The sequence below is a fragment of the Bubalus kerabau genome, chromosome 1 (assembly GCF_029407905.1).
Source record: "Bubalus kerabau isolate K-KA32 ecotype Philippines breed swamp buffalo chromosome 1, PCC_UOA_SB_1v2, whole genome shotgun sequence".
In the NCBI taxonomy this organism is placed as follows: Eukaryota; Metazoa; Chordata; class Mammalia; order Artiodactyla; family Bovidae; genus Bubalus; species Bubalus kerabau.
Window position 1 is genome coordinate 274,544,652 of NC_073624.1, and position 27,837 is coordinate 274,572,488.

General features: G+C 35.2%; 1 long non-coding RNA gene across 1 annotated transcript in view; it reads left to right on the plus strand.

Annotated features, from left to right (window-relative positions):
* LOC129642302 (uncharacterized) overlaps window positions 1-16,223 on the plus strand; it is an 86,247-nt gene extending 70,024 nt beyond the window's left edge. Inside the window, exons 2-4 of the long non-coding RNA XR_008709605.1 lie at window positions 12,117-12,216; window positions 14,947-15,070; window positions 16,103-16,223. This is a non-coding gene — a long non-coding RNA (uncharacterized LOC129642302). The remainder of the gene's footprint in view (window positions 1-12,116; window positions 12,217-14,946; window positions 15,071-16,102) is intronic.
* Window positions 16,224-27,837: the final 11,614 nt, after the last annotated feature.

The window sequence follows — 27,837 nt, forward strand, 5'->3', positions numbered from 1 at the left end:
ATATCAAAAAGAAGAAAGGTTTGGGGTAACTATTTGCTGAGTTGGATATTGTAAAAATTGTTAGTTTGAAGAAGTCTAAAACATACAGCTTGGGTATAGGTAATAGCTACATCATTTTTATATAAGATGAATGTGAAGTAATACTAGAGTCAGCTGTATTTTGTGTGAGTTTGCTTCTATTTCTAATAATGTATTTTCCAAATTAGTCACATTAATTACTTTAATTCCCTTTAGTTTACAACTTTCTCAATTTTTAATATAAAATAAAAATATTTTCTCTTAAATCATTAATAATGAAAACGTCATAAAACATCATTTTAAAAGAAACAAAAGTCACTATGGTACCTAAACAGATGATTTCAATAAGCTTTCCTTAGTCCTAAGACCCATTTCTAATCATCATGTAACTCTTTTCCTAATGCCTTTTTGAATTTAAAATTTAAAGCATAGTTGCTGAGGAACAATACTTACAAACTGATTGCTTCCACAATAGCTTTTATTTAATACATTCTATTTGATACAGATTTAAACAAAATACCTTCACTTTTTCTGAATACTACTTCATAATAGGTGTCAACCATTGCAGTATGCTGTAATTTTAATCGTGTTCCTAATCTATTCCATATTTCCCAAAGATTCCTAAAATGCTTCCCATGTGAACATGAAGATTAATATAATATTAGCTTTTCTGTTTGTTTGTTTTATTTCCTCAAGATGAAACGAAAGCTCTGTACCTTGCAGCTGGCTCAGCCCTCTAGATAAATGACTCTTTCTTGCCTGCCAACCTGTACATACTCATTAAACTTAGAATGTGGAGACAATTTAGTCCATAAAAAGAAAAAAGGTAAGTGAAGAAGAAAAAAGAGAAAAGTATGCCATGGATTGGTTACCAAAAATGCTGTCTTTGGCAGGCAAAGAAGTAAATGGAGCTCAGCTGCTAGAACAAAAGGTGTTATTCAAAGTGAAATTACTGTATCTTAACCCCGGCTGCACTTTGATGAGGACCTCTGCTTCCTAACTTGAGAAGAGGGAAAGCAAGTACTGAGAAGCAGCTACTAACTCTGAGACTAACCAGTGACATGCATTGGCATTCAGTTTACCACATGGAAGTATTTCTTTGAAAACGAATAAACGAGAGAAAATGAGGAAGTGGAGTCAATTCCATAGAGTAGTTAGAATATTTTTGTTAGTTTTGTTAATTAAAACATGCTTCTGATAATCAGAGAAGAGGGGAAAACACATAGAAGTTGAACCTAATGTTTATTTTACTTAATAGTATAGGTTTCTTTTTCCAGAAGTGTAAGAGTGCAAATATGAGGTGAATAGTGGCCCCGGCACGCTTTGCCAATTTAAAAATCCTTGATGCATAAGTAAACATCCAGAAGTACATTTTTTCTTAGTAATAGTATGATCTTCCACTCTGTTATGTTAGAACATAAAGAGAGAGACAAAGGAGAGACAGATATATTGTCATTTAAGATAATTAAAAAAAATATGTATGCAGAATAAATCATTCTTCCCTTGGGTACTTGTGGAGTCATTGATTATGAAATATTAGTCAAATGGCAACAATCTAATTTTATTTTAATTCCAAAGTTGACAGTTGGGGCGAAAAGGGGGTTGCAAATTGTGCTGCTCCTCTTAACCCAGACACTTAAGCTACTTCCCAATAAACACTTGCTCTACAGGATGTTACAAGACTCGAAGACTTTCTTTTTGAAAGATGCTTGAGGCTAGATAAGCTACTATTCTGCACAGAAGGAGCCCATTGGATATAAGTAGAGAGTCCCAGAGATCCAAAGAAAGTAAATAATACCTCCATGTAAAGTGTTTTTAGGCAGCCAGTGTTTGTTTGGGGGATTTCTTCTTGGCCTAAGAGAGGGCACCTCTCTGTGAGTCATTTCAAAACCTATGATTACCCTGGATGCCCCAAGCATATACACAAGGGGAGTCAAGAGAGTTCATAGAGTGACACTTTATCGGTGGTACCTGCAAACAAAATGTGAAGTGTGAGTTTTATGATTATACAATTTGTAATACTAACAAGCAGAATGTACAAGTCACAAAAAAACAGAATGGAATAGAGGTTTGAGTGATTTATGTTTCAAAAGGGTACACTGATCATATTCATTTACCACCTATCTTTTAGTCCTTATTGAAATTAAAATATGTTTAAGAGTTATCTTTATGTTTTTATATTTATTACTATATATCTATTTTAGTACTTTCCATAGCATGCATTAACAACAGGCCCATTTCCTGTGATGGACTTTTAGGCCATCTGTAGATACTTACCTATTTACCATTATGAAACAAACACACAATGTAAATATTTTTACATATAAACTTGAAGTCCTTTTTGAAGTTTCCTCTTGATTGGCCTCCTTTCTTCATTATGTCAGGAAGCCCACCAGTACACAAAGTCAGATTTTCTCCTCTCCACTCATATCCCCACAGGAGAAACTAGTGGGCTTCCTTATCTGAAGGGAGGTTTAATAGGTAACAAAGCAATGTGAAAACTGGGGAATACACCCAAACCAACTAGAAAAATCTATAATTCTTTGTTCTTAACTACTCTAACAAGGTCCCACATTCTTAACGATCCATCAAGAAGAACCACACTTTAAGGAGGAAAGCACATATAACGTGGGAAAGAGACTGAACAAACAAACAAAAAAACCCTTTAATGCTTGATGAAACAAGAGATCTTTCACAATTTTTAAATCATTGTGATAGGTAACAGTATAACTTTGAAAAGATAAAAAGGATGCTAAGAGAAATCTCTTTAACAAATAAGAAACAATCAGAATTATGATGATTGAAATAAATTCAAAAAAATCCTATGACACAATGTTAAACATTCAAGAATACAGATCAATGGATAAAAGAAATAAAGCAAATCTATTTAACATATGTTAATGTATTAATTATATATATGAGGAAAATAAAGACACACAATACCATATTAGCAGTTTTTATTTAGCAGAAACAGTGTCAGACTTTATTTTGGGGGGCTCCAAAATCACTGCAGATAGTGATTGCAGCCATGAAATTAAAAGACGCTTACTCCTTGGAAGGAAAGTTATGACCAACCTAGATAGCATATTAAAAAGCAGAGATATTACTTTGCCAACAAAGATCCGTCTAGTCAAGGCTATGGTTTTTCCAGTGGTCATGTATGGATGTGAAAGTTGGACTGTGAAGAAAGCTGAGTGCCAAAGAATTGATGCTTTTGAACTGTGGTGTTGGAGAAGACTCTTGAGAGTCCCTTGGACTGCAAGGAGATCCAACCAGTCCATCCTAAAGGAGACCAGTCCTGGGTGTTCATTGGAAGGACTGATGCTGAGGCTGAAACTCCAATACTTTGGCCACATCATGTGAAGAGTTGATTCATTGGAAAAGGCCCTGATTCTGGGAGGGATTGAGGGCAGGAGGAGAAGGGGACAACTGAGGATGAGATGCCTGGATGCCATCACCGACTCGAGGCACATGAGTTTGGGTGAACTCTGGAGTTGGTGATGGACAGGGAAGCCTGGCGTGCTGCGATTCATGGGGTTGCAAAGAGTCGGACACAACTGAGTGACTGAACTGAACTGAAATGATTTTTAAATAATAGAAGATGCAAAAACAGAAAATTAAAGGCTATACACTTTGTAATAAACAATAGAGGTTTTGCTTTAGAAAGGATAAGATACATAAATTTTATATTGGAAAAATCTACAAGATATAGAAAAGAATTAAGGAAAGAAAAGGTACATCCCCAGATTTCTGAATCAATACTTTGAACACTCAAAATCAAAAGGAATATTTCACAGGTATTTAAAAGATTGAAGCACTCTTCTTACAAAGAGTTACTTTTCTTCTGGACATAGGGAAATAAGGCACAGGAAAATGTGATAAAATTTCAATGATGCTAACGTGGTTTCCCTGCTTTCTCACTGTATATCAAAGGAAAAGTGAAGAAGCTCAAGTCTGATTCCTACTGAATGTGATAAGATGGTTAAAGTAGATGCAGAATGTGGTAGAATGGCTAAAGGAAATAAATGAAGAATGGTAACTTTGAAAGGGTGAGCATCAGAAAAATGATGTCTTTAAGACCCAATCCATTTAAGAAGTCTATATTTATATTAGTATTGATACTTGACACCATGTTAGTTATTAGTGTGTAAGCAGTTAAAATAGTATTCAGTTTATGAAAAATGGCATATTATAGAATGTTTAAGGATGGAATGAAAGAAGACATATTTGATATTTTGGTTAATATTTGCCAATTATTATATATAACACATAATAATGTGATAAGACATTTTAATTTTTGTATCCATATGGATTCTAGATAAAATTTAATGAATATAGTTTGATTTTGGAGAACGCATAAGCAAATTTTTTTTTTGCTTTTTTTCCCTACCCTTTATAATATTCCATTTCAAGATGAAGAAGAAAATAAAATCTACAATTTTCTTTAGCAGACCTACTTTTTCATTTTCCAGATTGCTTAATCTCTGTTACAGAAGCAAAAGAAAAAAAAGAAAAGAGATTTCAGTAAAAAGCATAATAGATATGATTTCATCATGAGAAAATATGTTTTTAAATAAGGTGTTATACCTGTCAGGATTAACAAGTTAAACCAATGAAAAGAAAACCGTCTCCATATATGACAAACTAAGCAAGCTATACGAATATAACTGAAGTAAAAAAAAAAAAAATATTTTACTTCACCTGCTTTCTAGTACTGTCCAAATCAATTGCTCAAAATTAAAACTGAAGGAAAAACAGTGAAAAGATAAAAGCTGGATTTTCCCTTTCCTCCACCAAATTATTGTCACAAATATCACTTCATTACAAAGGAATGTACGTTTTCTCAAAGAAGTCTTTAGCAACTACATTTGGTCCATGAATATCTTCCATTAGTCGTAGGAATCCCCAAATACTATTTTCCATCAACAAAAAAGTCATCAATTAGTATAGTTCCAACTTTTAAAGGGACAACAACTGATCACTGTCACTTATTTGCTTTAAGAATATATGAAAATAAGGAACTTTGATATCGGTATGATATAGATAGCTTTCTACTTCTTCTGTTTCTATAGACATTTTCATTGATTTATCTATTTAACTGTAACAAATGCTGTAGCTAAGCTTGGTCAACCCTGGACATCTCTATGGTCAGATAAAGGTGAGACAAGATAAGAAACTGGAGATGTCGCAGAATTGCTTTCTATTCTGTTAATTCAACCCATCTGGGGTAAAAATATATCAATGTGAATTTACACAGCTGATGAATTTCCTGTTTTATAAGTTATGCCAAAGCAAAGTTCAGCATTCTGGTCTTCCATGTGAAGAGGAATCATCTTATCTGCCCACAGAAAATATAATCTTACAGAGCATCTTCTTAAGTAAACCAAACTAAGCAGATATGGAGCCTGGTGTTTCTTTTGGATTCGAAGTCTCATTTTATTTGTTTGGAGCTCGAGGAATCTGAGGAAGTACTTGTTTTCATGAATGGCTAGAGATAATGTATTAATATCTATCTTTTTAATATGAACTATCTTTGAAGCAATGTTGATTTATACATATTTTTATTTTATTTTTTATCAACCATTTACATATTATCAAGCCTATATGATTTTGCCTCTCCATTGCAGATTTTGTTCATCCATTTTTTTTTCTTGCTGGAATGTCTCTTTATATCATAAGAAACAATAAATATGAATAAATCACATGCAATTTTTTTTTGAAGATAAGAAATTATCTTCTGCCTATAAATAGTTTGTGATTTAGTTGCAGAGAAGAGACAGACATGCAATGAAAAATATTATAAGGTAGCAAATTCTGTAGAGAACATGAATGGTTGGGGCCAGAAGTGGTCTATGAAGTCTGAGGATATTATCTCCAAACTGCAGAATTCAGGGAGGCTTCCTCTCAAGGATTATATCAGGGTAGGAAGCAGTGCTTTAAAAAAATATCTTAAGAGGAAGATTTTCGTACTGTGCTGATTAGGCCACCTAAATCAGTGGGTTTGTGAAGAATAACAGGGTGATCAAGACCTCAGTGTTAAGTAAGGCTGGCTTCTAAAAAGCCTAGGGAAATTTTGGGAGAAAAAAGGCCAAGAAATATAGACATGCACCATATATATTTCAGAATAGTTCCTTTGCCCTACTTGATTAAGCATCAAATGATACATTTTATTCAAGAATTAGGCAAATATTTTATCTTATACTTTACATTTTTCAGCTGATTGAACAATCTCTAAACTTAATAATAACAAAATTTTCTAAGAGTGATATTTTGATACTTAATTTTAATAAAATAATTTTGTTCTACTGGTAACATACATATTCATTATCATAAAATGTAAAGTCTTCCTAGTTTGTTCTGAGATTAAAATGAATATTCATATTCATTTTTGTACTTAAAGTTTTCTTACTTTGCTTTAATCTCAGTTTAAATTTGAAAATACGTATTTCAATGTAATTTTGTAAAATATTGGGAAGAAGTCTAAATTCTTTCTCAATTTTAAATACAATCATAGAAAATTACTTTTAGAGCATTAAGTATTTCAAAACTTAAGCACAAATATATCAAAATTTAGAAATGTATGACAGGCTTAAAGTTAAGGGTCACTAAGAAATGTGTCTAATTTTTTAGACATTTCTTTAAGTAATATTCTTTCTAAGAAATTTACCCTAAGATCTAATTTTTAAAGATACAAACTCTTTTAACAATTTAATAGTTGTCTCTGTGGAGACTTGGTATGTGGAAGTTTCATAAAGAGAACAGAACAATAATTATAAAAACAAACAAATATATCCCTGATAACAATAAAGAATGGCTACCAGAAAAATTGGGACTCAAGACTACAAAAGTTGTCTGGGAAACTAAAATATCTAAAAATATAATTACAAATTAATTTTGAATTTGAAATATTTTGTCAGTTATGATGCCTTGAGATATGAGCAAACTGACATACAGCTCTGGGTTCTTATTTGAAAGTTAATTTGTTAGTAATGATGAAAAATCTTACAGTAATAATAATGGCAAGTAATAAAGATTTGTCTCTGTGAATATTTTACATTCTTAAGGCATTTTTGGAAACAGTATTTTACTGATTTGTAGAAGTAAAGATTTTAAAAGTCTTATCTAGACAAAAAGGAAAATCAGAGGTGATAGGAGGAGAGTAACAGTTATTGAGTACCAAGGATGTTTCATGCTCATTATACTATTATTGAATGAATTATATTCCTTATTTAATTAATTCAATAATAGTATACAGTCATTGAGGCAACTTCAGAGCAGGGCATTGCCCCAGTTAGCATATCTGTGCAAGAGGCAAAAGTGAAAGTTGCTCAGTGGTGTCCAGCTTTTTGCGACCCCATGGACTAGTCCATGGAATTCTCCAGGCCAAAATACTGGAGTGAGTAGCTGTTCCCTTCTCAAGGGGATCTTCCCAACCCAGGGGTCGAACCCAGGTCTACCACATTGCAGGCGGGTTGTTTACCAGCTGAGCCACCAGGGAAGCCCTAAGAGACAAAGTAAGGAATCGAATTCATCTGTCTGGCCTTAGTATCAACACTCTGCTGTGCTGTGCTTAGTCACTTCAGTCAAATCCAATTCTTTGCAACCCCATGTTCTATAGCCCACCAGGCTCCTCTGTCCATGGGATTCTCCAGGCAAGAATACTGGAGTGGGTTTCCATGCCCTCCTCCAGGGGATCTTCCCGAGCCAGGGATTGAACCTGTGGCTTCTGCATCTCCTTCATCGCAGGTGGATTCTTTACCACTGAGCCACCAGGGAAGCCCCATCCATGCTGATTCTACCCTAATAAAACACTTTCCTTCAGAAGCAAAAATCCCACAGATATTACTCTGGCTTCCAGACAGGGTATGCCCTGAAAATTATTTTATATAGTAATATTGATGATAAATTTATTCTGTAAAACTGTAGCATAAACTTTTGCAAAGATTGCTATTTACCATTTTGTTTTTCCTTTTTCACCCACAAGCGTATTCTTTCCTTCACCAAGAGTAATAAGCCTGTATTTTCTAAAATCCCTTTTATATTGAAATGTCCATATAACACAGCTCTCATCAATACAATATACATGAAAGTTGTCAGCCATTTAAAAGAATGGCATAATGCCATCTGCAGCAACATGAGTGGACCTGGAGATTATCGTACTAAGTGAAGTAAGTCAGACAGAGGAAGACTAATATCGAGTGATTCCATATGATATCATGTATATGTGAAATTTAAAAAAATGATACAAATGAACTTATTTATAAAACAGAAATAGAGAGCAAAGTTACGGTTCCCAGGGGGAAGGTCGGGGTGGGAATAGATTGGGAGTTTGGGATTGACGTGCACATTGATATATTTAAAATAAAATGCTTTTCTATTGAAAAAGAAAAGTTGTTGACTACACCGTTGACAAGCTCTTTAAATTGCAGGAGTGAAGGGATGGAGGGTGATTAACTCCAAAGTTGTGGGACATTTTCCCCTCGCCCTTCTTGCTGTCAGGAAAACTGACGCAATGCCCAGAGATGAGAAACCATCTTGCAACTACAAATCAATGGTCACAAAGCCTAGATCTCTGACAGGGCCATGGAGTCGCCACAGTCTCAGACTGCCTTTAGCCAAATTTCTTACAACAAGGACAAAAATAGACAATACATTAATTACCCAAGTCAAATTTTTTTCAGAGTTTCAATTTATAGACTAAAATGAAACTCTTAATTATATGTCAATGTACAAAAAATTGTCTCTCAATCACTGTGTTTTTGTGGCAGAAAACATCCACCTTTTTTTTTTTTTAAGGTTTGTCCAAACAATTCTGTTTTTTCATTTCTGGAATTTAATGATACAAAGATATACACAAGATTTGTTCTTTATCGTGTAATTAATCCTTGCCTCAGATTTCTACTCATCCTCTTAAAGAAAAAAAGCCAATTTTAGGAAATATACCTAAGTTAGTAACAATCATGAAAATACTACAGGTATAAAAGTGTTTGGGTCCTGAATGACTTATTCTATCATCCTAGAATGTCTATGAGTTAGATACAACTGGTCACAGGTACCATGAAAGTAAAAGGCCATGGTACTTCAACCTTCTGCAATAAATTTTTGTGAGGATTAAGAGCAAACATTCCATAAAATTTCACGGAAACATTACTATATAAATAAGACTGTCAATATTTCACAGCAAAATTATATTGAGTTACCATTATTTTAGCATAATGTTTTTGCAATATTGACAGAGTTCCTCATTTATATCTTTAATCCTCAGTTAACTAATTTTACAGTATAGACATATTTTGGTCAATTCTTTGGATAAATACATTAGCTGTATTTTACATTGCATGCAATACAACTTAGCATCATTAAACTTTTAAAATAAACTAAAGATAACTTGCCTAATAAATTGAAGTTTGAATCTGCAAACAAAATTTACAAGGATTATATCCATTCAACTTTTACTGAGATCCTTGAACACTATGTAGGATGCGAGGTGATCATGGTAGGTTTTTAGTTGTTAAAATGTATAAATTTATTTTCTTGGGGTTCCCTGATGGCTCAGTGGTGAAGAATCTGCCTGCCAATCCAAGAGACATGGGTTCGAACCCCAGTCCAAGTTTATCCCATCTGCCATGGAGCAACTAAGCCTGTGTACCACGCTACTGAGCCTGCGCACTAGAGCCTGGGAACTCCAACTCCCAAAGCCTGTGCGTCCTAGACCCGGTGCTCCACAGCAAGAGAAGCCCCGCAGTGAGAAGTATGGGCATTGCAACTAGAAGAGCCCCTGCTCTCCAAACTAAAAAACTGCACAGCAATGGAGACCTGGCACAGTGAAAAAATACATACATAAATAAAATTATTAAATAAATAATAAGTAAAAATATTTTCTTGATGACTCAGTTGCTCAAAATAATTTTAATCCGTGTCCTTTGGTAATTTAATTCCATAAAATTTCCAAAAACACAATCAGAAAACCATTGTTTGGAATTAATACACCCACTCAACAGATGCCAATTAACAGAAAGAACATATTAATAATCCATCATTCATTTTAAAAGGAAGACATTTTCTTGTTTTTTTTTTGTTTGCTTGTTTGTTTGTTTTCCCCCAGAAGACTTAGTTTTTAACTGGATGTTAATCAGAAAAGCAGAGAAGGCAATGGCAACCCACTCCAGTACTCTTGTCTGGAAAATCCTATGGGCGGAGGAGCCTGGAAATGGTATACCATAAAGTAGAAGAAAAAACTGGAAAGGAGACCCATTCTCTAAATAAATAAATAGAGTCAGGTCAGTCTATCTTTATATAAACATAGATAAACATAATACTAGCCAAGTACTCATCTTTGTAAAACATAGCTAAATAGCCTAACATGTTTTCCTCTGATTTTAAACTCATTTCCTTGATGAGAAACCACATGGTTAGCTGGGTGCCATTGGCTGTTTATTTTAAATGCTTTCATTTCTTCTCTTATTTATTAGTTACTTTAAGTACATCCAGATGGTCAAACAATATTGTATGTAAAGTAAAATATTTTCTGTAGAATTAAATATATGTTCAAGTAACATATAATAAACACATGGAATTTACATGTTCTTTTAAAATTTTTTTATAAAATATGTATCTAAATGAGACTCAACAGTTCTAGTGTGTGTGTGTGTGTGTGTGTGCGGATTTTGCATTTGCTCAAAATTTCAAAATCCCAAGTTTATAAAAATCCAAGAACTAGACTATTTTATGGAGAAGGCAATGGCAACCCACTCCAGTGTTCTTGCCTAGAGAATCCCAGGGACGGCGGAGCCTGGTGGCTGCTGTCTACGGGGTTGCACAGAGTTGGACACGACTGAAGCGAATTAGCAGCAGCAGCAGCAGCTGACTATTTTAAACATTGACATAATATTTATTTATATTTTTATCATTTTAAACTAACCTTTAATCCACATTGAACTCCAGTGATTATGTTAATGATTATAAAACATAGTAGTATTTTACACAGTTGGATACATTTGACTTCATGTTTTCCAAAAGAAATGTATTTTTGGAATATTACTATTGAGTTAATTTGCTAAACCATGGAAGGTGTTTTAATAAAATATTTACTAAGATTCAACTTTCAGAAGATGATTAATAATGCCAAACAATAGCTATTTAAACTAGAAACGTAAACAAAAAACTTTGTAAGTGATATTTTAGATACCGTTTTTTAGGAGCAGCGGGTTGGAGGGGCAAACACTGCAGTGTTTCAACAAATGTAATTATATTACTTGACATAAATATCTTAAATCCTTCTGGAAAAGTAAAAAATCTCCCTCTGAATTTACATTAGCATTCTCTCTTCTACTACTTTTAGCCAGCCATTGGGTTAGGGTTGAGAACTGCAATATCCCAGAAGGAATATTAGTTTTCTTTCAGCACTGATGCTTCTTATGTTCTTTCTGGAAGACAATACCATAAGCTTGATGCATCGTATTAATTTGTTTTGTAGGAGTTGATCAATTAACTTGAGAAAACTCTATGTAGTGTTGATTCAATCATATAACAAGCGTAATTTAATATAAATGGTGCATAAGACATTGATTTTGCCCAACTTCTCTGTAGAATTAGTGTCACTAAAGAAAGCAACCAAGCTGAACTAACAATATTAAGCATTTGTGCAATTTGTCTCTTGCTATAATGAACAGTAAATGATATAATGACCAACAAGATTAATGATAAAGCAAACGTGGTAGTTAGATTCACGCTATAGAAGACCAATTCACAGTGTTACTTGGCAATCAATAATCTGAAGATTAATTTAACCAGTAGGAGTGTAAAACCAGACAACAGGGCAAATGAAAAACTTTACTGGAACACGTTCACTGCTATAGCCTTTTAAAAATATATTCAGAATTGAGTATGCTCTAATTTATCATATTTAAACTTCATGATAAATGTATTTCCCAGAGTTTTAACCTAAAATTATACATATTGTCAAATAATTAATTTCTTTAAATGTCCCTAAATTGATGAAACACTCTAAATGATTAAAGATGCCTCCTGATTCTAGTACAAATTGAGAGGATGTTTATCAATAGAAGTCTTTCACAACCATTGTGCTTTCCTTCCAGTGGCTTTGCTGAATGTATTTAACTAAAGAAAGAAAAATGTGTCCAAGAACAAAAACACGGGAGCTATAAAGAAGAAATCTCTTAAAGGAAAATATTAAAGGTAATCAAATATAAAATCTGGTTTATTGTCCTTTCTTATTCTTCTTTCCAATTCACTAACTCTCATAAATTCTAGACCTTTAAATTATGAACTATATAACAACCATACATTCAGCAGTAAATTGGAAATTTTTAACTTTCAAGTTCTAAGTTTTCCTAGAAGGAAGTAATTCAGTTCAGTTCAGTTCAGTCCAGTCACTTAGTCGTGTCCAACTCTTTGAGACCCCATGAGCTGCAGCACACCAGGCCTCTCTGTCCATCACCAACTCCTGAAGTCCACCCAAACTCATCTCCATTGAGTCGGTGATGCCATCCAACCACATCATCCTCTGTTGTCCCCTTCTCCTCCTGCCTTCAATGTTTCCCAGCATCACAGTCTTTTCAAATGAGTCAGTTCTTCGTATCACGTGACCAACATATTGGAGTTGCAGCTTCAACATTAGTCCTTCCAATGAATACCCAGGACTGATTTCCTTTATGATGGACTGGTTGGATCTCCTTGCAGTAATTCAGAGTGGTTCAAAATATCACAGTAAATGGAAATGGTCCCTTTGATTCCATTTGTTCCATAGGGTGAAATGCCTGAGACACAATACTCTGCATTTTTTTTTTTTTAACTCATCCTGTCTGTTCATGGTTTGAACTACAGCCAGTAGTTACTTCCTCTGGAAGAAAAATACCTCTACTAGAAAAAACAAAGAATGTTTACCTTGACTCTATTTGCACTCAAACTATACAAATAATTTTTTTGAATAAATTTGTATAGAATCAAACAACATTATTAGTGTTTATGCTGCTACTTTGCAAGAGCATCATCCTCTGACAAAAAGAAATTAGGACAGTGTTTGTGGTGAAATGTACAGATGACAAGTATTTTAAAGCATGTGATAGCATGTGATGACATAATAAATAAAAACAGCATTCACTGGTATCTTAGTGTGCCTCAGATACTCCTCTAAGCACTCTGGATGTAAGAACACTTATTCATCACATTAACCCTCTGAGACAAGTACAAGTTTTGCCTCTATTTTATAGATGTCAAATTAAATGCAAAAGGAGTTAAGTTGCTTTCTAAAGATCTCACAGCTACAAAGTGAAGGATTTGTGGTTGGCACCAAAACTAGCTGTATTTACTTTTCTATTTCTATCTAGTTGAGCTTCCCTGATGGCTCAAGTTGGTGGGGAGTCCTGCCTGCAATACAGAAGACCTCGGTTTAATTCCTGGGTTGGGAAGATCTGCTGAAGAAGGGACAGGCTACCCACTTCAGCATTATTGGGCTTCCTTTGTGGCTCAGTTGGTAAAGAACCTGCCTGCAATGCGAGAGACCTGGGTTTGATCCCTGGATTGGGAGGATCCCCTAAAGAAAGGAAGGCTACCCACTCCAGTATTCTGGCCTGGAGAATTCCATGGACTGTATAGTCCATGGGGTCGCAAAGATTCAGACATGATTGAGTGACTTTTACTTTCACTTTCTGTCTAGTTAGTTTGAGAGTTTCTCTGTTTCACTTCATTGTTCTAAAGATGCAAAGTTTGTTTGTTTTGTTTATCCTATACTTCAAAGATATCTATACCTTGTCATTGATGTAATTAAATTCATCTGCTTGTGAAGAACACAATTCCAGATGTATAAGAAGGAGCCAAACATCCTAGCTTCAAGAATGACACCAATAGCGTGGGAACAGAGCTGCATGTTTTTTAGCTTAATTTCTGCCGTTAACATTCACCATCACTCCCTACATGCTTACTTCTTTTTCTTGTGCTACTACTTTATTCCTCCACCATGCAAGGCATGTGTTTAAGGTACAGCTTCTGCTCACGCATACATTTTGCCTTTTAATAATTGCAACATATGTTTTCTTAAATAATTGTGATGCTATGAATGCAGATGACACCACCCTTATGGCAGAAAGTGAAGAGGAACTAAAAAGCCTCTTGATGAAAGTAAAAGTGGAGAGAGAAAAAGTTGACTTAAAGCTCACCATTCAGAAAACGAAGATCACGGCATCCGGTCCCATCACTTCATAGGAAATAGATGGGGAAACAGGGGAAACAGTGTCAGACTTTATATTTTGGGGGCTCCAAAATCACTGCGGATGGTGACTGTAGCCATGAAATTAAAAGACGCTTACTCCTTGGAAGGAAAGTTATGACCAACCTAGATAGCATATTCAAAAGCAGAGACATTACTTTGCCAACAAAGGTCCATCTAGTCAAAGCTATGATTTTCCAGTAGTCATGTATGGATGTGAGAGTTGGACCATACAGAAAGCTGAACACCCAAGAATTGATGCTTTTGAACTGTCGTGTTGGAGAAGACTCTTGAGAGTCCCTTGGACTGCAAGGAGATCCAACCAGTCCATTCTGAAGGAGATCAGCCCTGGGATTTCTTTGGAAGGAATGATGCTAAAGCTGAAACTCCAGTACTTCGGCCACCTCATGCGAAGAATTGACTCATTGGAAAAGACTCTGATGCTAGGAGGGATTGGGGGCAGGAGGAGAAGGGGACGACAGAGGATGAGACGGCTGGATGGCATCACTGACTTGATGGACGTGAGTCTCAGTGAACTCTGGGAGTTGGTGATGGACAGGGAGGCCTGGTGTGCTGCGATTCATGGGGTCGCAAAGAGTCGGACACGACTGAGCGACTGAACTGAACTGACTGATGAATGAATGCTTATATAACAGTTTTACCTTGAACTCCCATTCCTAACTGCTGAATTTCCATTTCAGAGAAAGGACATCTGATTGGTTTAGCCTCTTCTGCAGACCAGACCAAATGGGGCTGGCTGATATATTGACTGGCTATTCCTGGGTCAGATGCTGACCTCTGGTCCAGCTGTACTGTTACAATGAGGTGAGCATGAGTACTTTTTGATTAGGGGCAGTGAGTGAGTTGGGTGAGGGTGATTTAGAAGAGACTATAGGCTGCCGACTCTATGCCAGGTTCTCTAGTATAAGATCCACTGATCTTGCGTATCACTATTTATGAAAATTCATAGTTTACATGTGTAGCTTGCCAAAACCAAAGAATGACTCCAAAAAAATGTGTCCAAGAGTTATTTCCAGTGTTTTTTTTCTTAGTTATACATTGATTTAAAATATTAGATGCAAAAATACTAAGGCAAAGCAAGAGAATTTAAAAAATATTTTATTAAGACATTTCATTTGATTCATACAGTTATATAATTTAAACAATACCAAGCCCTACCCACTCATAATCATTTGTCTCACTGAAAGATATTAGAGTTTATGCAATCAACCTGTATTATAAGAGTGGCAACTGGAAAAGAATAGGAATGAAAAATTAGAGCACTGTGTATATTAAGACCTTAAATCAGTGGTTGGTAAATTATGATTGAAAATCAAATTCAGCTCACTGCCTGTTTTTGTAAATAAAGTTTTTTAAGAATACAGCCATACTCATTTTTTTATGGATTGCACGCAGCTGTGTTGGTGCTACATTGGAAAGGTTGAGCAGTTAGGATGGAGCTGTGACAGAGGTGGTATGTCCTACAAAGCCAAAAGCAGTTGCTATCTGGCCCTTTACAGAAAAAAAAATTAAAAAAGCTTTCTGACCTTTGTCTTATAGACCACAAAATTTTAGAAATAAATGAAAAATAAGTGGTAATGAAATTGTACTCCTGACATTGCACATTTTATATTTTTCCCTTATTCGAATGTTGGAATTTCTATAGATGTTGATAGTAATTATCTTATTATCTGTAGGTTAGGACATTATATTGTGGGTAGGCTTAGTATTTCCTTTAAGGGGTAATCATCTCTTCTTTCATTTGCATTGAGAAGAGGCTGATAATAAGATAAAATGCATAAGGTAAGCTTTATATTTCAAGGTAAATAGCCACTCTTCTTTGGCCTTCACTCTTAGGTTTTGTCTTTTGGAAGGTCGACACCTGGCTTCTGAAGAGAAAGCGCTAAGATGGGATTCTTCTTATCAAAGCTAACCAACATATAGGATGCCAAGCGCTGTCTGTGCTGCTGCTGCTGCTGCTAAGTCGCTTCAGTCGTGTCCGACTCTATGCGACCCCATAGACAGCAGCCCACCAGGCTCCCCCAACCCTGGGATTCTCCAGGCAAGAACATTGGAGTGGGTTGCCATTTCCTTCTCCAGTGCATGAAAGGGAAAAGTGAAAGGGAAGTCACTCGGTCGTGTCCGACTCTTAGCGACCTCATAGACTGCAGCCCACCAGGCTCCTCCATCCATGGGACTTTCCAGGCAAGAGTACTGGAGTGGGGTGCCATTGCCTTCTCTGAGCGCTGTCTGTAACCCCTAGTAAAATGCAACTGTGGGAGTTCAGGTTTCCACGGTCTATCTCAAACTCCCCCCTCCTTTTTGTTCTGCTTTCTCAGCACTTATAAATGTCTGATTCCATGGTCTAAATTAATATAATCTGTATAATCAGGTATTTACTACAGTGATGTTTGTAGGTTTAAAAAGTAAACCCCATGGTTTCAGTGGCTTAACACAATAAAAGTTTATTTCTAACTCGTAAAGCAATTCAATATAAATGTTAAAGTTGGCAAGCATATTTCCTTTATGTGGTTATTTAGAGACATTTTTCATTTTATGATTTTTCTATCACATGTCTGCACTTGGACGTCTGGAAACCAGAAGAGAAGAAGGGATAATTGGGCAAATGCTTCACGTACGTTAAGGAAGAGGGGATGAGGTTTTGTTGTCCATTTTACAGTCTATACCAAAAGAAGTACCTATAGTTTAGTTTCCCATGACCTATGTTTGGGACAAGCAACCCTTGAAGTCATCATTGTAAAACAAAGGAAATATGTAAAGAGGAAGTGAATCTTGGGAATGAGAAATTAGAATATGAAGCCAAGTTAAGCATTGTTCTTGGTGGGTCATTTTTCCCATTATCTACCTTCCTTTATTTGACTTTATTTTATTAATTAAGGCAACAGTTCCTTTGCATGAGCAAAAATAAAATAACATGGAATAAATGTGCATATATACTGGTAGGGCGGGAAGCAGTAAGTACAGACTTTGGCATTTGGCGAGTAGCATTAACGTTGAGGGAAAGTGAAAATACATGAAAAAGTGAAAAAAAAGCAAGAAGTGTCCAGAATAAGTTTTGTCTTATATTCATATATGCTAGAGAATGCCCCAATTATGAACAGATTTTTCAACAAAATAATTAATTTTTATTAATGACTTAGGGTTTGTATCCCTAGCAGAGTTTTATTATGATTGTTTCCATGTTTTTCGTAGAGAAAATGAAGGCTGTGAGAAGTTCAGTGATTTGCCCTCAGTCACATAGTCCGTCAGTGAAGGAAGACATTGATTTTTTGCCTGATTTTCTGACTCTTCATTCTACATATTGTCAGTTGTACCACATGGTCTTCATAGAGTCAGGACAGAAACTTCTATGGACTCATCAGTGTAGATCAAAGTGCTGAATTTACCGTGCCATGCTTTCTTCTTTGGGGTGTGTGCATGTGTGTGTGTGTGTGTGTGTGTGTGTGTGTGTGTGTGTGTTAGAGGAGACATTTGCTTTTGCTAGTTCAAAAATAGGTGGAAGACCTTCATCTACAATTCCCTGGAAGAAAGTGAGCCAAATCTGATAGATTGATGACTGTTCTCCGTGTGACTGGGTCAGATGGAGTTAATTAAGCACAGTCAGCCCCCAGGCTAGAAAGTGCTTTTGGATGGAGTTCAGAGAAAAGTCCCTGAAGCTAGCGTGGAGCTGGCCCCAACTTCCTCAAGTTGGCCAATGCAAATATTATCATTGGTCCTATTAATCAGTTACAGTTTTTGACTCTGTAACCTTCTAAAGGCAATATATTTCCACTATGCTGTGTGAAGTATTTCCTTCTATTTGCTCAAATGCATTTTATATTAATTTCTTCTAAGTTGTTTATGCATACTTTGTAAAAACAGTAAAGAAACAATATTAATCAATTTTTACTACATCTTTCTTAAACTTTCATGACTCATTCAATTTCCACTTCATTTCCTAAATCTGGAAAACAGGGAAATACTGAATCTCTCTAATATATTTCTATACTTTCTTATAAATGCTACTATGAGTACTGACATTTTCAGAATTTTTTTTTCCTGGTGACATATTCCTTCACTACAACCACCAAATTAAATGCAGTGCATTGGTTTGGTTTGTTTTTACATTAAGATCAAGTTAAGATCAATACAAACACATATACTGAGGCATGTTTGTTTTTACATTAAGATCAACTTTTATACATATCTATATATATACACACACACACATATATTGAGGCATCTATGATATCCATAACCCATTTTATAAAGACTTTCCATTTTTTTTCTTTTAATAGATCTTCACATAGCAGAATCTAATTGTAGGAAGAAACCAATAAAGTATTTTAACAACATATCTGTATCTGTACAGATTAGGATTTTTGTATTATTATCTGGCCTATACTATTGACTTTATTTGGACTTCCTTGCAACCTCTTATAAATAAGAAATTTTTAAATAGTAGAAACCACTTTAGTAGTATGAACCAATTTCACTTACTCACTGTCTACTTCCTCCTTTAAATCATTAATGTATATAAACATATGGATAAATCTTCTCATGTTGTTCATAGATAACATTTCCAGACAAGGAGAGAAAAAAGAAACCCCAGGTTTCTACCACACAAGTACCTAAGTCTATAGCAAATATCTTTAGCTTGACTTTAGATTGATATAATGCAAGCAAGTCTTTAGCTTGATATAAAGATGATAAAAGGCAAACAAATGTATTAATTTCACATATTTATGCTTCACATGTTTCAAAATGAATTTACACATGTAGCTTTGCTAATCGGATAAGGCAATGGCACCCCACTCCAGTACTCTTGCCTGGAAAATCCCATGGATGGAGGAGCCTTGTGGGCTGCAGTCCATGGGGTCGCTAGGAGTCAGACATGACTGAGCGACTTTACGTTCACTTTTCACTTTCAAGCATTGGAGAAGGAAATGGCAAACCACTCCAGTGTTCTTGCCTGGAGAATCCCAGGGATGGGGGAGCCTGGTGGGCTGCCATCTATGGGGTCGCACAGAGTTGGACACGACTAAAGCGACTTAGCAGCAGCAGTAGCTTTGCTAATATTTTTATAAACATGGTGCATATTTTTTGTACTTTGTAATTATACAGACTTCAACAAATTTTGTGAATGGGAATTGTGATATCATCAAAGCCCCAAATTGTTAGAACACTTTTATTTTTGTAAGATTTTTAGAAAAAGATAATAAAATCATGTATGCAATTTGGCTATGTAGTTTTTCTTCTTCTGACACTGCTTTGCAACATGATTGTGGTCTAAAAACTCTTATGTAGATATTTTGGAGGTCAATTATGGTAGCTTTTTCTTCAGCATGTATATGATTCTTAAGAAGATAGTTATTATAACTCCAGTTTTGGATATTCCTGAGGTTGCACCAAATACACACACATATACATATGCTTCAGAGAAAGGTCTGTGAATTTCAGCTTTGATGGTGAAGTGAGGCCTTATGAGCAAGTAAGTTATTGGGCAAGTAACAAACAAATCAAATATTGAACAAACAATATTTGCTGGCATGTTGACCATGTGCATGATAATGGTTCAATAAATGTTGCTTGTTTTGTAATATTTAGGATAATATCCAATTATTTAAACTTCAACTAAGTTCAGGAAATATACAGGACACCTTTTCAAACCAATTTTACAAAATGTCTGGGATTTCTTGGTGGTTCAGACAGTAAAGAATCTGCTTGCAATGCACGATCCCTGGGCTGGGAAGATCCCCTGGAGAAGGGAAAGGCTACCCATATCCACTCCAGTATTCTTGTCTGGAGAATTCCATGGCCTGAGAAGCCTGGTAGGCTACAGTCCATGGGGTCGCAAGGAGTCAGAAACAATTGAGTACCTAACACTTTCTTTTTCTTACAAAATTTATAAACTTAGGAAATTTTTGTGATGTCACTGTATGCATTCAAGTTTTTCAAAATGAAACATCTTTCTATAACATTAACATGAACCAAATTTTTAACAATTATGAACAAAAACAATCACATGAGCATAACAAAACAGTTTTCTCTGCGTTTGTATCCCTTATCCAAATGTATCCTCAGGTAGTCATATCTAGATAAGTAAGGGAGGGTTGGGGTGCCAACCTTCTGCTCAGTCAAAAACCCACTTATAATTTATAGTCTGTATATTTGGGCTTTCCTGGTGGCTCAGATAGTAAAGAATCTGCCTGCAATGCAGAAGATCTGGTTTCAAACCCTGGGTCAGGAAGATCCCCTGGAGAAGGGAATGAATACCCAATCCAGTTTCCTTGCCTAGAAAATTCCAGGGACAGAGCAGATTGACGGACTATTGTACACGTGGCTGCAAAGAATCAAACACGACTGAGCAGCTAACACCTTCACTTTTCATCTGTATATGTGGTTCCTCTATATACACATTTCCTCCACATCTGTTTTTCCTACTCTGTGATTTCAACCAACCAAAGATTGCACAGTACCAAAATATTTACTACTGGAAACAAAAAAAAAAAAATTCATGTATAACTGGACCCACATCGTTCAAGCTCATGCTTTTCAAGAATCACTTGTAATTTTAAAGTTTCTTCAGTAAGTTTAGATCTACATGAAACAGTGAATTTTCATGGTAATTTTTTAGTGAACTTTACTTCAAAGTGATTTTTTACTACTTTTTTGTTATAAAATGCATCCTTCCTTGTGATTTCATTTAAAGTTTAAAACATTCAATATGCTGTGTATGCACTCAATACTTTAAGTTGCTTATACCTATCTTTATGTCAAGAAAATATAAACTTGATTCTTGGTTTATGTTAGCTTTTAAACTTGGTAGAACTCACAGTATAGGAAATCCAAATTAAGAAAACAAAACTAATCATATAAAGGGCTTCTCAGGTGGCACTAGTGGAAAAAAAAAAAAAAAGCCTGCCAATACAGGAGACAAGAAGACAAGAAACGCTGGTTCAATCCCTGGATCAGGTAGATCCCCTAGAGGAGGGCATGGCAACCCGGTGAGGTATTCTTGCCTGGAGAATCCCATGGACAGAGGAATCTGGAGGGTTACAGTCCATAGGGTTACACAGAGTCAGACACAACTGAAACTGCTTAGTTTGCATGCACATCATTATATAAACCTTCCAAGTAATTGACAAAATACATATCAAAAAATGAAATCACAGTTCTTACAAACTGGAGTTACAAAGATAGCACAAATATAGTGGTCATTTTTGGAGAAGAAATGAAGAAACTGATGAAGAATGATTTGGAAAATACTCCCTAATTTGGCATTTTTTCTAGAACTATATCACCTAAGAGAATAATCTTATACAGTCGTATGTATATGAGAGAAAGTACGCAGCAGTATTGTTTATAACTTATAAGAATGTGTATGAGATTTAGGGTTTTATCACTGTAATGACTCAGTGATAAAGAATCTGTGTGCAATACAGGGGACATGGGTTCAATCCCTGGGTCAGGAAGTTCCCCTGGAGGAGGAACTCCAGTATTCTTATCTTAAAGTCCCATAGCAGACTACAGTCCAAAGGGTGGTAAAGACTCAGACAAGACTGAGTGACTGAGCATGTATGAGGTTTAGAAAAAAATCTAAGAAATCTGTTAAATTGTGGTATATATTCTTAAAAATACCATGAAGGAATAGGAAAAAAAATAATGGCAATGGGATAAAACAGTGAAACTATGAGAAAAACAAATTAAATATGACCTGCTGTTTACCTACATGTGTGGCTATATATAAATATTCAGGCTTTCTCTTCAGGCACATGGAATAATTCATCTCTCACCCATTTGAAGTTAGGGTATATGACTTTATATGGCCAATTGAACACAAACAGAAATGATATGTGTCCATTCCAGACAGAAGCTTAAAAACCCAGTGCATGCTCAACCACCTTCTTTTGCTCTACCCAAGAAATAATGGCCACTCTGTCAGCTTGAATCCCAGACTAAAGAAAACAAGTATATGAATAACAGTTTTCTAACTGACTGGTGACAGACATGTAGCTTAAGCAAGGAATTACCTTTTGGTCTTTTAAACAACTTAAAGGCATTCTTACCACAACATAATCTAGTCAATCCTGATATTTATTGAAGTGCAAGGTCACATATGTTAAACAATTTTGAGGTAAACCTATTAATTTTATGGATTTTATTATTTTTTTAAATTTTATTTTATTTTTAAACTTTACATAATTGTATTCGTTTTGCCAAATATCAAAATGAATCCACCACAGGTATATTATTATGGAATTAGAAATATATCTGAAGAGGATGAAATTTGTCAACATTGTGATCTCTAACCTGGATCAATATGGATTTTTTTTCTTAATTAGCCACTATAGTTACACTTCATTCTTGCTTTTAGTTCCCAAACTACAGCTTTAAAAATATTTTCTGTTAATATCAGTAGAAATTTTGTTTACTGTCACTTTGACAGTAATACAGTAGAAAGATGTACATTTCTCTCTGGATTGTAAGACAGGAAATTTCACAATTTTGTTCCAATGTGTTGAGTGTGGAAGAATGTGTCCAACGTATATATAAGTCTATGAAATTCTACAAGTCCAAAGACAAGAGAAAATTAGAAAACTCTACCTCTGCGGTTGAAATAAGTGAAGAATTTGGAGGCATCTGATGAAAGGTATCTATCTGTCCGCCTACCTGTCATATATTTATCTAATTACGGACTTTTAAAAAATCAGACAAGTCATGGGGGACATGAACTGACAATCACACCATGAGGATATAATAAATCATCAGTGTTATTTGGACCATTATTGTTGTTCAGCCCCCCAGTTGTATCTGACTCATTTGAACCATATGGTCCCTCAAACTGGCATACCATAAATGTAAAACAATAGTCATTTATATTTTTATTGAGATTTCAGATAATGCTTTTGTTTATATATGTATTATATTTTTTAAAATGCACATATATGGCTGAAAATAATATTTTAAAACCATGGGTCTCATTTGTTGTTAATAAACAATGTATAAAGTGATTCATTAGGATTAAGATTAATTTATAGTTGAAGTTATCTCCAACATCCTCCTCTCTTAAATTGAAAAAAAAAATTGAAAAACAGATAATATGTTAATGAAATACAAGTTCAACTTTTTTTGTTTTTCATTGGGTGGGTAAGTAATTAAATGAAAGTCAGTCATGTTCAACTCTTTGTGACCCCCATGGACTAACATAGTCCATGGAATTCTCTAGGCAAGAATACTGTAGTGAGTAGCCTTTCTCTACTCCAGGAGATCTTCCCAAAGCAGGGATTGAACACAGGTCTCCCAATCCGCAGGACAATTCTTTACCAGCTGAGCTACAAAGGAAGCCCAAGAATACTTGGAGTGGTTAGCCTTTCCCTACTCCAGCCAATCTTCCCAACCCAGGAGTCATTCTGGGGTCTCATGCATTGCAGGCAGATTCTTCACCAACTGAGCTATCAGGGAAGGCTGGAATAATACAAATTATATTTTCATTTGGAAATATACTAAGGATTTGGGAAGTATGAAATCCAAAAGAGTCTTAAAATTTAGAAAATGAGAGAATATTGAAAGATTCAATGACTTAGAGGGCGTTTTTTTTGTTTGAGATGATATCTCAAAGCCACATCTCTGGGAAGTATGGGTAACTGTATCATCAAGTATTCTGGAAAAATAAATAGCTCCAGGAAAATTGTTGATCTCTTTTACTCACTGCAGTAGTTAAAGCTATCTTATCCTTTAACTGGGGAGTTATGAGTCAGAAATAGTCTCTTGTTTTTGCTCAGCAGTTGTCATGTTCAGCTCTTTGGGACCCATGGACTACATTATGCCAAACTGCCCTGTCCCTCACCATTTCCTGCAGCTGGCTCACACACATGTCCATTGAGTTGGCGGTGCCATCCAACCATCTCATCCTCTGTCATCCCCTTCTCCTCCTGCCTTCAATCTTTCCCAGCATCAAGGTATTTTCTAATGAGTTGGCTCTTCGCATCAGGTGGCCAAAGTATCAGAGCTTCAGCTTCAGCATCAGTCCTTCCAATGAATATTCAGGACTGATATACTTTAGGATGGACTGGTTGAATCTCCTCGTAGTCCAAGGGTCTCTCAAGAGTCTTCTGCAACACCACAGTTGAAAAGCTTCAATTCTTTGGCACTCAGCTCTCTTTATAGTCCAACTCTCCAACTCTCAGATCCATACATGACTACTGGAAAAACCATAGCTTTGGCTATACTGACATTTGTTAGCAGATAAATCTCTCTGCTTTTTAATATACTGTCTAGGTTTGTCATAGCTTTTCTTCCAAGGAGCAAGTGTCTTATAATTCCATGGCTGCAGTCACCATCTGCAGTGATTTTAGAGCTCAAGAAAATAAAGTCTGACACTGTTTCCATTGTTTCCCCATCTATTTGCTATGAAATGATGGGAGTGGATGTCATTATCTTATTTGAATAATGAGTTTTAAGCCAACTTTTTCACTCTCCACTTTCCCCTTTATCAAGAGACTCTTTAGTTCTTCTTTGCTTTCTGCCATAAGGGTGGTGTCATCTGCATATCTGAGGTTGTTGAAATAGCCTAAGTCAATGCATAATCATAAAGCAAAGTGGATAAAAGCAAAATTCCATATTATTAGGCAGTCACTGAATTATCTGAAAGAATCAATTTGTAGGGGAGTTGTTAATTCTGACCTTGGTTCTGACATAGTCACTTTATTCAAGTGACTAAACCTTAAATCTTGTTCCTTCATTTATAAAATCAAGGAGTAGAAAGAGGAGTTCATTTTACACTCTTTACTCTGTATCTCTCAAAGCCATAATTTAGAATATAACTTTAAGCTACATGGATTCGAAGAATAAAATTTATCTTAACACAGCAGATCTTTGCATGACTTTAAATCTAGCACTCAGAGATCATTAAGGGACTATAAAAACTATCCCACTAATTTTATATCACTTTTTAGGAAGCAGTTAAAAGAAGGGCTGAAGTCTAGACTTACAACTATGTTTGACTGTTTTAATTTTAAGCAATTATCCATTTTGTTAGTTTACCAAGAATTGGTTCTTCAGTGCAAAAAAGTGGTAGTTGACATCAACAACAGCAACGTTTGGCTGCAGTTATAAAGGAAGTAACAATATCTGTAAAAGCAATTACCAAATTTTAAGTAATACATTTCCCTGGTGGCTCAGACGGTAACATGTCTGTTTACAATGCGGGAGACCCTTGTTCGAGCCCTGGGTTGGGAAGATCCCCTGGCGAAGGAAATGACAATCCACTCCAGTACTATTGCCTGCAAAATCCCATGGACAGAGGAGCCTGGTAGGCTACAGTCTATGGGGTCACAAAGAGTCGGACACGACTGAGCGACTTCACTTTCACTTTCACTTTCATAAATGTCAGATATTATTTTCTGCATTTCCAATTTACATGTTTGGCTCTTATAAAACGTGATTTTTGTTTTCCCATTATACAGATGAGAGAAAGAGGGATGAAGTATGACAATTTTCAAAAGAACTCATATCTGATGACTGTCCTGTCCTTTCTTAAGAGTGGATATGATTAATATTTCATAAGACAAGCATCTCAGCACTTGCTCATATGTTTTCTTAACTTTTTAATTGTCATATTATTTGATTTCTTTTTTTGGTTGTTAGATTATTCACCACTATACCTGACTAAGGCATGTTTCTTATATTTAGTGAATATTAGTCTTTAGATCTGATGTTTTTTAATAACCCTCCATGCTGAGAACTATTTGTTTGATTTAACGAGATGCGTTTGTTCAAATAACTTTTGTAAAAGTCATTCATATCCTTTCCCACCCACTTACATTATAGTTTTGAGATATTGCTTTTAATTAAGTTCATGCTTTGATAGCAGTAAGCAGTCTATATAAAGTATACAGTTACTTAGGGACAATTGTTTAGGTTGTAATTTTGGAGGAAAATGGCTGATAATTAAATTATATAATTCTTTGATATAAAGAAAATTATATAAGCTAAACATCAGTAGAGTAATTAAACACTCACAGTGTCATCCAAATAGAACATAACTTGAATATTACAATTTAGGCCAAGGAGATTGGAATACATCAACACTTTATAACTGGAATAAACTAAAATTTCCATATACACAAAGAAAATGTTGGTGCTCAAATTGCAATATTTTTCAAGATCACAGATAGGAACATTTAGTTATTGGCAGGAGGGCAAGCTAATGAAGAAAATTAATCAATGCCTTCAGGAAAAATATTGCCTGATATAAATTTTACTCAGCCTAAAATAAGATATGAACAATGAAGTAATAAACATTGTAATTTTTTTTTCTCAAGTGTGGGTGTTTCAAAAGAAGCAAAACTAATTAACAAACAGAACAACTCAGACTTATTTAAAATGTGGTTAAAAGGTAGATCAGGACAACTAGAAAATGGAAAAATACAAGCAACAAAAGTTTAGAAAGGAGGTGTTCCACCCACTTTACTCCCACAAATATTGTTGTCTCTTATGATATCAGTTTCCATCTAGTTCAACTGAGGAGTACTTCAAAAGAACTGTCTTAGTCACAACTGAATTATTTCATATTTATACTGTAAAGCAAAATTATCCTAATGTGACTTCATATAGAGAATCATTCAGTTTCTTTTCTCACTAGATTTAATTCCAAAATATAAATCACTGCTATAAAATATATAATATATGAGTCTTTCCTTTCAAATACATCAGATATATAGCTTGCAAATATTCCACCCCCCCCCCCAATTTTGTAGGCTGATGTTTCATTTTGTTGATGGTTTTCTTTTCTGTGAAGAAGTTTTTCAGTTTGATATAGTTTTATTTGTTTACTTTTGATTTTTTGCCTGACTTTTGGTGACATAGCAAAAATAAGTTATTTACAAGACCAATATCAAGGAGTTTTTCCCTATGTTTTCCCCAAGGATTCTATAGTACCAGGATTTATGTTTAAGTCTTTTAATCTTTTACAAGATAATTTTGAGAGTGGTGTAAGATAATGGTCTAGTTCCATTCTTTTTCATATGAATATCCAGTTTTTCCAATACAGTGCCATTTATTGAAGTGATCACAATGCTAAACAAGGTATGGCAGGATACATCTTCAGATGTATACAGATACGACAGTATGCATCTTCTTGGTGATTGTGGCATCTTTGGGTTGGAAGGGATGAAGGGAATAATACAGAGTTTAGACAGGGAATTAACATGTTATATTTATACTTCTATACTCTTGTGCTGCTAGTGATAAAGAACCTCCTGCTAATGTAGGAGATGTAAGAGCCATGGGTTCAATCCCTGGGTTGGGAAGATCCCTGGAGGAGGACATGGCAATCCACTGCAGTATTCCTGCCTGAAGAATCCCAGGGACAGAGGAGTCTGGCGGGCTATGGTCCATAGGCTTGCAAAGAATCAGATGTGACTGAAATGACTTCGCGTACTTCACTTGTGCTCTGAACTTTCTAGGCTAAACACATATGGTTCCTTCTGATCCTCTATATTGGTATTAGTGCTCCATTAAATAAATGTTTTATACATTTTGACCACTAAATCTTCAATATTCAAAAGTAAGCCAAATACTAACAACAC